Raw genomic sequence first — 10,073 nt, forward strand, 5'->3', positions numbered from 1 at the left:
GCGGCATGAAAGCATGTTGTGCATTCTTTTCTACTATACCCCATCCCATGTTATTATGATCATATATTTAGAAGTAATGGTGCATGAATTTCCAAAACAAAGTACTCCAAAATCAACATCCCAAATAAAAAGTGCCACAATGTGGCACGAAGCACTCTGCCCTGATGTTTTTTACAACTAAAGTTGCCATCAAAAAAGAAAAAAACAAACAAACAACAACAAAAACTAAAATTGCCATCCGAAAAGAATTTATCATGCTTGAATTAAAGTTATCATCCTCATGTCACTAAATTTGTCATAAAAAATGTTCGAAGTTGTCATGTCTTCGTGTGTCTTATCAGGGTCCAATCAAACATTTCTTCCATGTTGCAAATGTTACATACAAACATTCTTGTAACTTGTAAAGCAACCACGCGATAACTACAAGCAGTCCAACTATACATCACATGTTTAGCTAGTACAAAAATTAATCTGTTGGCTGCTAACAACACAAGAACCCTACCGAAATTAATCCCCAAACTAGAAAGTACGTACAACTAGTATTCGAAGAATCATCTAAAGCAGATGAATCGACCCCTCTCATAGTCACAATTAATCCCCCCAAACTCGCTATGACGTTGTTGATCGCTGTAATCAAATCAACCACCCTTGTTTAAGTTCGCGAAGTCATCAAGATCAAGTATGTGACGGCGCGTCCTCTCCGGTCTCGGCAAGGAGGCCTGGCGGTGCAGGCGGAGGCACCGGCGTACCGGCCTCCAAGAATCCCCCATGCTGCTGGCCAGGAGCGCCCGCCTCCAAGAACTGCCCTTGCCCCTGCCCGCTGGTACCGGCCACCAATAACGTTCGTGGGCGATGCGCCCCCCCATGAAGTTCTGCCCCGGCGGCGGTGGCGGAGGCGGAGGCAGCGCGACATGACCTTGGCCAGCACGACGAAGGGCCGGCGGCGGCAGCAGCGCGGCGATGGCCTTCAGATGCGCTGCCGGGACCTTGGCTCGGACAGGCTTCTTCTTCCCGTCGGGCTGCACTGGCACGCCGTCCTCCCCGTAGATTTCCCTCAACTCGTCGACGGTGGCGCGCGGTGTGACGTAGACCCTGCCGAGCGCGGGGAAGCCCTTCTTGCAGGCGACGCCGGCCTTGGCGGTGGTGAATTCCTGCATGAGCCACGGCGTCTTCTCCTTCCGGGACGAGTCGCAGTAGAACCCGAAGCCGTTCTCGAACCCGGACTCGCCGCGCAGCTTCTTCTTCTTTCTCTCCTCCACCACCCAGTAACCGCCGGTGGTGACGCTGCGGTCGGCGCGCTTGCTGATGCCCCCGCCCGCGATCTGGGCTCTGGAACCTGGTCTCGCTGAGGAACCACCACGTGTGTTCGCCCGCGCGGCTGCTCGACGGCGTGTACTCCCACGTGAGCACGTGGGGGTCGGCGCGGTAGACCGTAGACGTCGTCGAAGAAGATGTACCCCCGGGCGTCAGGCATCTTCTTGTCGCCGGCGATCCAACGGTTGAGGAACCCCATGCTCTCCTCCGACGTCGGGCTGAAGTAGACGCCGGGGGGGGGGGGGGGGGGGGGGGGGGGGGCAGCGGCTGCGGCCGGAGATGGTTCTTCGCCATGGCCACGGTGGTTCCTACGGCGTTGGTGGCGGCGGAGGTTGGTATCTCGGTTTGCTTTCTTGGTTTCTTGACGGTCGTTGAGTCAAACGGAGCGGGGGGGGGGGGGGGGGGGGGGGGGGGGGGGGGGGGGGATCGAATGTGGGGAGCGGGCTAGGCTTAAATGACGGTCGTTGAGTCGAAATCGCCCGATCTGGCCCAGGCCCATTTGCTGGTTTTCATGTTTGGGTTTGCTTGAATACACATTCTAACACACATGAGCTTATATTCTTCCCTAAAAAATGTTAATATTCTTCCCCAAAATAACATGAACTTATATATTCTAACATAGACAACAACTATTATCAAATGCATGAATATTTTTCCATACAGGTGCACTGTTTTTTACTCCCTCTCTTCCCAAATATAAGTCTTTATAGAGATTCCAACAAGTGACTGGATACGAAGCAAAATGAGTGAATATACATTTTAAAATATGTCTACATACATCCGTTTATTGTAGTCCATTTAAAATGTACTAAAAGACTTATATTTAGAAGTTATACATGGATTTTTTACCACATTTTCCTCGCAACAACATGATAAAAAATACATTGACATTCCTACATACGTGGAAATATATTAACAAGCACTGCCCACGAGCGGCTTATAGCACCTCCCACGTCCATCTACTCTTGTACCTAGACCATCGAAGTTGATATGAAAATCTATGAAAATAATCAGAAATGGTGGCCACCACATATCCACACAGTTTTGTCGGCGTCCTAAGAACGGGGGTCTTCAGACTTGCCTGCCTGCAGCCCGCGGCGTGGCTGGGCCAGCAGGCCGTACGGCCCATCATCACCAACAAAGCACCCAAGACCCTCGCGAGGGTCCAAACCTCGTGAGCCGGACGACGCAAGGCCTCCTCGCGACTGGCCTAGTCAGGCAGGCTCACGAGGAGCGGATATATCAAGGCGGGGCAAACCTCACGAGATCCTCGTGACCTGAGCCATGACGCGCGACACCAGGCCGGCGCCAGCGCGCACATCGTCCTTATTTCCTCTTTGGTGCAAGGAGGCCAGCGCAGGCGAAGAGTACCGAGGTATCAGACAAAGGTTGCTATATTGGTGCAATGAGACCAATACCAGGAGGACGGCAAGACGGAGGTCATCGTGGAGCCCAAGACAGCATCACCGCCAGAGTCTTTTGCAGGCGAAGATCACTTTTGTCAGGATAGCTTGTACTAGCTGTCCCCCTTCAAATTGGCCTGCCAGTGTTGGCTCCCTTCCCGCTCGATATTTGGGAAGAGGACCAGGGCCAATATAAATAGGACTAGGCACCATCTTAGTAGGGGACGGATCATTTAGACCATCCTCACACACACAAGCTCACCGAGTTCAAGAACACCTCAACCTCAGGAGGTTGTTCTTCCCCTGTAACTGTTCTTCATCAGCCCTAGAGGCAATCCACCACCACCACACTAGAGTAGGGTATTACACCACAACGGTGGCCCGAATCAGTATAAATCTTGCGTCTTTCTGTGTTGCGAGTTCGTCGAGTTCGTCCGCGAGATCTTAGCAAGCTAGGGTGTAGATTGGTGGGAGGAAAAGACTTCGCGTGCACCCCAGTGTTCGAACCTTAAGGGTTTGCCAGAACCCCACATCCGACATTTGGCGCGCCAGGTAGGGGTGTGCCGGGGCTTCTCTCCACCAACCAGCGCCCCGTACCGCCGCACTATGCTCCCATGGTAGGTGCCCCGCCGCCAACCTCTGCGGCCAACACCAGCGGCAGGGAGTCTGGGTACCGAGCCCTGGCCCCCGCTCTGTGGCGAGTGCAGTGGCCGACCAAGTTTAGGCTGGAGATGCCGCCGCGTTACGACGGCGCGGCAGACCCGGCGCCGTTCCTGCTGGCGTACGAGGAGGCCGTCCTCGAGGCCGGAGGCGACGACAAGATCATGGCCAACTGGTTTCCCATGGCCCTCGCCGGCGAGCCGCGTGCCTGGCTGCTCAACCTCCCGGGATCCACGATGGCATCCTGGGGGGGACTCCGCAACCTCTTCACCGCGCGCTACGTGGTGCCGGCGCACCACGTAGTACGGCACTGCTGGGTGGCTCCCAAGCACAGCCTTCAGATCGCCACGTCAAACCTTTCTTCCGTTAGATTGGGGCAGCCTTCAAGCGCCCAGGGGCTGCGCCGGAGGCCGACCTCACCTTCGGCTCGGAAGACCACCCCGGCTCCACCGCCGGCTCCGGGATGCTCCCGATGCTCTGCACGCCCACCATCTGCAACGTGGCCTTCACCAAGACCCTCATCGACAGCGGCGCCAGCCTCAACTTGCTCTCCGTAGAAGCCTTCAGCCTTCTTCATGTGCCGCTCGAACGGCTCGGCCTCAGCAAGCCCTTCACAGGAGTGGGTGCTGGAGCTGCCCACTCTCTGGGGCAGATCCACCTCCCCGTCACCTTTGGCACGCGAGACAACTATCGCACCGAGCTAGTGGACTTTGACATCGCCCGCATCAGTCTCCCGTACAATGCCATCCTCGGGTACCCGGCTCTCGCTCAGTTCATGGCGGCGACTCACCCGGCCTACAACCTCATGAAGATGCTAGAGAGCAAGGGCGTCCTCACCATCAAGGGGGATACTAAGGAGGCCGTGGCGGCGCTCAGGCTCGCCTTCAAGACCGTGGCGGCAGCACAGCCAGCCGGCATCGGTATGCCCGAGGCCAAGGAAACCGCGCCCACCAAGAAGAAGCATCTCTTCACTCAGGACAAGGCGGAGACCAAGTAGGTGCCGGTCGACGAGGACGGGTCTTCAAGAGCCACCTTCACCATAGGAACCGGCCTTGACCCAGGACAAGAAGAAGCTCTGGTGAGGTTCTTGCACGCGAACAAGGAGATATTCGCGTGGGAGTCCAATCAGCTGGTAGGGGTCCCGAGAGAGGTAATCCAGCATCATCTAAGGGTGTGCCCCAACGTACGCCCCGTGAAGCAGCGAGCAAGATGGCAGTCCACTGAGAAGTAGGCCTTCATCGTCCAAGAGACACGCAAGCTGGAGGCGGCAGGTACCATCCGAGAAGTTCGATACCTCGAATGGCTGGCGAACCCCGTCGTAGTACCGAAGAAAGGCGGGAAGGAACGGATGTGCGTCGACTTCACCAACCTTAACAAAGCGTGTCCCCAAGATCTGTTCCCGATTCCACGCATCGACCGAATCGTCGACTCCACCGCCGAGTGCGACTTGCTATGTTTCCTGGATGCATTCTCAGGATACCACCAAATCAAAATGGTGGTAGAGGATGTGGAGAAGACAGCCTTCCGAACACCATGCGGGGTGTACTGCTATACCTGCATGCCCTTCGGGCTGCGCAACGCGGGCACAACCTTTCAACGGTTGATGCAAATCGCCTTGGGGTGGCAGCTCAGCAGAAACATAGAGGCCTACGTTGATGACATAGTGGTCAAATCTCGCGAGGCGAGGACGTTGATTCAAGACCTAGAGGAGACCTTCGAGAACTTGCGCCAAGTGACTTTGAGGCTTAACCCGGAGAAATGCGTGTTTGGCGTCCCCTCCGGCAAGCTACTGGGGTTCCTCGTATCCCATAGAGGGATCGAGGCGAACTTGGAGAAGATCAAGGCCATCGAAGACATGAGCCCACTGCAGACCCTCAAGGAAATGCAAAAGCTAGCAGGGCGGGTGACCGCATTAGGGTGTTTCATCTCCAAGCTAGGCGAGCGCGCCTTACCCTTCTTTAAGCTCATGAAGAAGAAGGGCCCGTTCGAGTGGACCCCGGAGGCCGACCGGGCCTTCCAAGACCTCAAGAAGTACCTCACCAGCCCCCCCGGTGATGGTGGCATCGCGGCCTCTCGAGCCTCTGGTGCTCTACCTCGCTGCCACCCCGTACTCCGCCAGCGCGGCGCTGGTAGCAGTTCAGGAGGAGCGCTAAGACAAGGGTGTGCCGCGCCAAGCCAGAGCTGATGCAGCGTGGGGTCGGGAAGGCGCGGCAAAGCCATCAGCGGTGTGAGACCAAGCTCAACAGGGAAACACATCACAGAAGCTCCTGAGGACGGTCAGGTCTCAGGAAACCCACCACCTCAGGATATGCCACAATCTCCGCGGGACCCGAGCCTCGACGGTGTGCCAGCCCTCGTCGAGCACCCGGTGTACTTCGTCAGCACCGTACTACGGGACGCGAGGGCGCGCTACCCCAAGCCGCAAAAGCTCCTGCTCGCACTCTTGGTGGCCTCGCGCAAGCTGCAGCACTACTTCCAGGGCCACCCCATCAAGGTCATCTCAGCCTACCCATTGGAGAGGGTGCTCAGGAGCCCTAACTCAGCCGGAAGGGTTGCTTAGTGGAACATCGAGTTGCAAGCAATCTAGTTGGAGTTCAGCACTACCAGGATCATCAAGGGAGCCGCGCTCATCGATTTTGTGGCAGAATGGACAGATCCCCCGGCTCTTGAGGAAGGAGAAGACCGGTCCACCTCCCCAGGAAGCGAGGCACCAGACGGCTGGGTCATGTATTTTGATGGCGCCTTTGCGCATCAGGGCGCGGGGGCTGGAGCAGTGCTCATCTCGCCCACTCAGGACAAGCTCTACTACGCCGTGCAACTCTGTTTTCAGCACGGCGAGAAGGTCTGCAACAACATCGCATAATATGAAGGCCTCATAGCTGGCCTGAGGGCTGCGGCGGCTCTAGGGGTGAAGCGCCTCACCGTCAAAGGCAACTCACAGCTCCTCGTCATCTTCTCCAACAAGGTGTACGAGCCGAAGGACAAGCACATGGAGGCCTACCTCGCGGAGGTGCACAAGATGGAAAAGTAGTTCTCGGGCCTGGAGCTGCAGCACGTGCCCCGGGGCACCAACAAGGAAGCCAATGACATCGCCAGGAGAGCATCCAAGCGGCAAGCGCAAGAGCCCGGCGTCTTTGAAGAGCGGCTCTTCAAGCCATCAGCTCCGCCACATCTTTCAAGCATGACTCAGCCTCGGGAGGAAATCCCACAGCCCCCGACCATGGGAGCCCCAGCCTGTGGCCCGACCTCAGGAGCTCGGCTGCTCTTGGCGCTCGAGCCCCAGGAGGAGTGCTGGATCAAGGAATTCAAGGAGTACCTGATGCACGGGATGCTGCCGGAGAAGGAAGAGGACGCAGAGCGCGTGGCCCGGCAGGCCACGGCATACTGTATCCAAGACGGCGAGTTATACAGGAAACAACCGAACGATGTCACGCTGCGCTGCATCTCCAGCGATCAAGGAAGGGAGTTGCGGATTGACATACACAGCGGTGATTGCAGACATCACTCATCGTCACGGACCCTCGTCGGCAAGGTGTTCCGCAGTGGGTTCTATTGGCCTATAGCACTCAACGACGCGGCCGAGCTGGTGAAGTGCTGTGAAGCTTGCCAAGGAAATCCATCAGCCTGCTCAGGGCCTCTATACCATCCCGCTCACATGGCCGTTTGCGGTTTGGGGGCTGGACATCCTAGGCCCGTTTCCCTGGGCTCCAGGGGGCTACCGCTATCTATACGTCACCATCGACAAGTTCACCAAGTGGGCGGAAGTGGAAGCCGTCCGTACCATTCCAACTGGCTCTGCTGTCAAGTTCATCAAGGGCCTCGTGAGCCGCTTCGGGGCGCCCAACCGCATCATCACAGATAACGGTTCACAGTTGACTAGCAACCTCTTCAAAACCTACTGTGCTAACCTTGGAACACAGATCTGCTACGCTTCGGTGGCCCACCCTAGGAGTAATGGTCAGGCCGAGTGCGCTAACACGGAGGTCCTGAGGGGCCTCAAGACCAGGACCTTCAAGAAGAAGCTGGAGGCCTGCGGCAGGGGCTGGCACGACGAGCTCCAGTCCATGTTGTGGTCCATCCGAACCACCGCCACCAAGCCAACAGGCGAGACTCCATTCTTCCTCGTCTACGGAGCTGAAGCAGTCCTTCCCCACGAGGTCAAGCATCGCTCCGCACGAGTCCTAGCATTCAACGAAACACAGCAGGACGCCATGCGGGGGATGGATCTCGTGCTGGGGGAGGAACGACGTCGTGAAGCCGCGTTGAGGGCAGCAAGGTACCAACAAGCACTGCGGCGATACCACTGCCGCAACATCCGCTCCAGGACGCTCGAGGTGGGCGACCTCGTCCTGAGGCGGGTCCTCTCCAGGGAAGGGCTCCACAAGCTTTTGCCCATGTGGGAGGGCCCGTTCAGGGTCGTCCATGTCTCCAGGCCAGGTGCATCGCACCTGGAGACGCAGGACGGGATACCTATCCAGAACGCCTGGAACATCCAGCACCTCCGGAAGTTCTATCCATGAAGCAAGGCCCAGAGCCTGAGAAGCAAGGCCCAAAGCCTGAGAAGAAAGGCCCAGAGCCTGTGAAGAAGGCCTGGTGCCTATGAAGAATCGCTGCCCGTGACACTCTCACGTAATAATGAGTGGGGCTGTACACGCTCCGGAGTCTCAGGAGCGCCGGCCTCAGGCCCTGGGGCTCCCTCCCACGCCTAGTGGACAGCATTTAGCTCCGCGCTGGTGAGAAGACTTGAAGACTAGATTAGGTCCCGGACGCGGCTTTTCATTTGCTTTCCGTAGTTGACTCGCTTTTCCTCAATCAAAGTTTGCCCTTGGCGTTCCTTGCCGATTTGATTCCCTCGCCTCTCACTGCATTTTTTCCGGCTCGAATTTGCTCATGTTCTCTCTCTCGCATGCCTCGCGAGGGGGCTAGGCAGGTGCCCTCACGAGCATTTTTTTTCCTTTCTGCCTTCTCACGAGCCACCCTCGTTCGAGCCCAAAAGCTGGCGCACCTCTCCTAGTCCGTGCCCCTCGGGTACCGCGACACAAAGCGCCAGGACAGGGCCAGGATGAACGGCAAATCTTTTAACGCACTTCCTAACGAGTTTTTCGCAGTTCCTGAGTGAATGCAGGCCACCAAGGCAAGATGAATGTGAGGAAATAAACGCTTCGCGAGGAAGAAGACGTCCTGAGTATACCAGGTTAACTTATCTTTGCGCAAAATAACGACACATCACGAGAGCAGCACGCATACTGATATAACCAAGGAACCATAGTTCGATACACGCCCCCTGGGCCCATGCTGGTTTCATTCTTGATGCAGGAAAAGAGCAAAACAAAAGTAGCGTTGCAGCGATCCGCGAGGACAGGCACTTAGCACTACCCCGAGCCTAGCCAGATCCTTCCTCACGCTACACGGAGGTGCGGCGACGAGACGACCCACTGCCGCCTTCAAAACGGGCGCGGCGGCTGGGCACATCCACTACTGCTGGAGCTGTAGCCGGAGGAAGAGCCGCCGTAGCTAGACGAGACACGATCGCCGATGAGGGCGGGCTCGCCCTCGTCCTCGTCGCGACCGTCCCCAAGGCCGAGTACCTCCTCACTGTCGTTCGCCTTGGGGCAGCACCCAACGCGACGACCATCTTCCCCAAACACCCTCACATAAAGGGTCAACCCACCATCGTACCTGAAGTGGAGGGTGCACGGCCTGCCCAGGCCGTGCACGCGGGCGAATGTCTGCCAGCCGCGGGCCAGGGCTATGTTGCCCGCGGCGGAAGTCTCGATCGCAACCCAAGAGGCCTTGCTGCAGCAGCCATCCGCTTGCAGCCAGAGTCCGCCTGGGCCAGAGGCCGACAGTTCGCCGTCGAAGAAGCGCGGGAGTTGGAGCCAGTTGCCGGCCGGGTTCTTCGACCATACGATGAACTCCGGCGACACCCTCGCCGTGTGGAAGCGCAGACGAGGGGGGCGCGCCATCATGGCGTGCATCCCCTCATCAACTGGACCGCCATGGCTGCGATGGCCCACTCCGCGTGCCGTGGCGCCGTCTCGACAATGGGCCACGGCGGGGGTCGCGACATTTTTACGCGGGCGGCCGCGGCCGCGCTTGGGCGCCGGGGAGCTGGGTTCCTTGCGAGGGGCTTTCCCCTTCTCGGCGGCGGAGAACTTCCTTCGTGGTGCCATGGGTGTCACTGCAAGTGATGGAGCGAGGAGGAAGGAGAAAACAAGCAAGGAAGAGATGGGCAATGGGGGCTCCGTCCCCCTCCCTATTTATAGCAAGGGAAGGCCAACCAGCGTCTCCCACGATCGCAGGTAATGATAGTTTTCCTTGCATGTCGCAGGGACCTGACAAGTTGAGCAGTTGCCGAGGCAATGTGGGGAAGCGGAGACGCCCACGTCCAATCACCCACCACACGTCAATCGAGGCTGCAGGCTTTTGGGGCCCGTGGTGCTCCGAACTTGGCCCTTGGCTTCGCCGCGAAGCCAAACCCGAGCTCACCTTGGGCCCCGGGGCTATTGTCGGCGTCCTGGGAACTGGGGTCTCCAGACTTGCCTGCCTGCGGCTCGCGGTGTGGCTGAGCCAGCAGGCCATCCGGCCCATCATCACCAACAAAGCAACCAAGACCCTCGCGAGGCGGACGACGCAAGGCCTCCTCGCGAGTGGCCTAGCCAGGAAGGCTCACGAGGAGCGGATATATCAAGGCGG

The 10,073-nt window shown here is 57.8% G+C and overlaps 1 pseudogene; it reads right to left on the bottom strand.

The window, feature by feature from the left end:
- Positions 1-348: 348 nt before the first annotated feature.
- On the bottom strand, positions 349-9,550 carry LOC125507086 (uncharacterized; annotated as a pseudogene).
- Between the last annotated feature and the right edge of the window lie 523 nt (positions 9,551-10,073).

Source organism: Triticum urartu, chromosome 5A, assembly GCF_056163025.1.
Source record: "Triticum urartu cultivar PI428250 chromosome 5A, HENAU_Tu73, whole genome shotgun sequence".
Classification (NCBI taxonomy): Eukaryota; Viridiplantae; Streptophyta; class Magnoliopsida; order Poales; family Poaceae; genus Triticum; species Triticum urartu.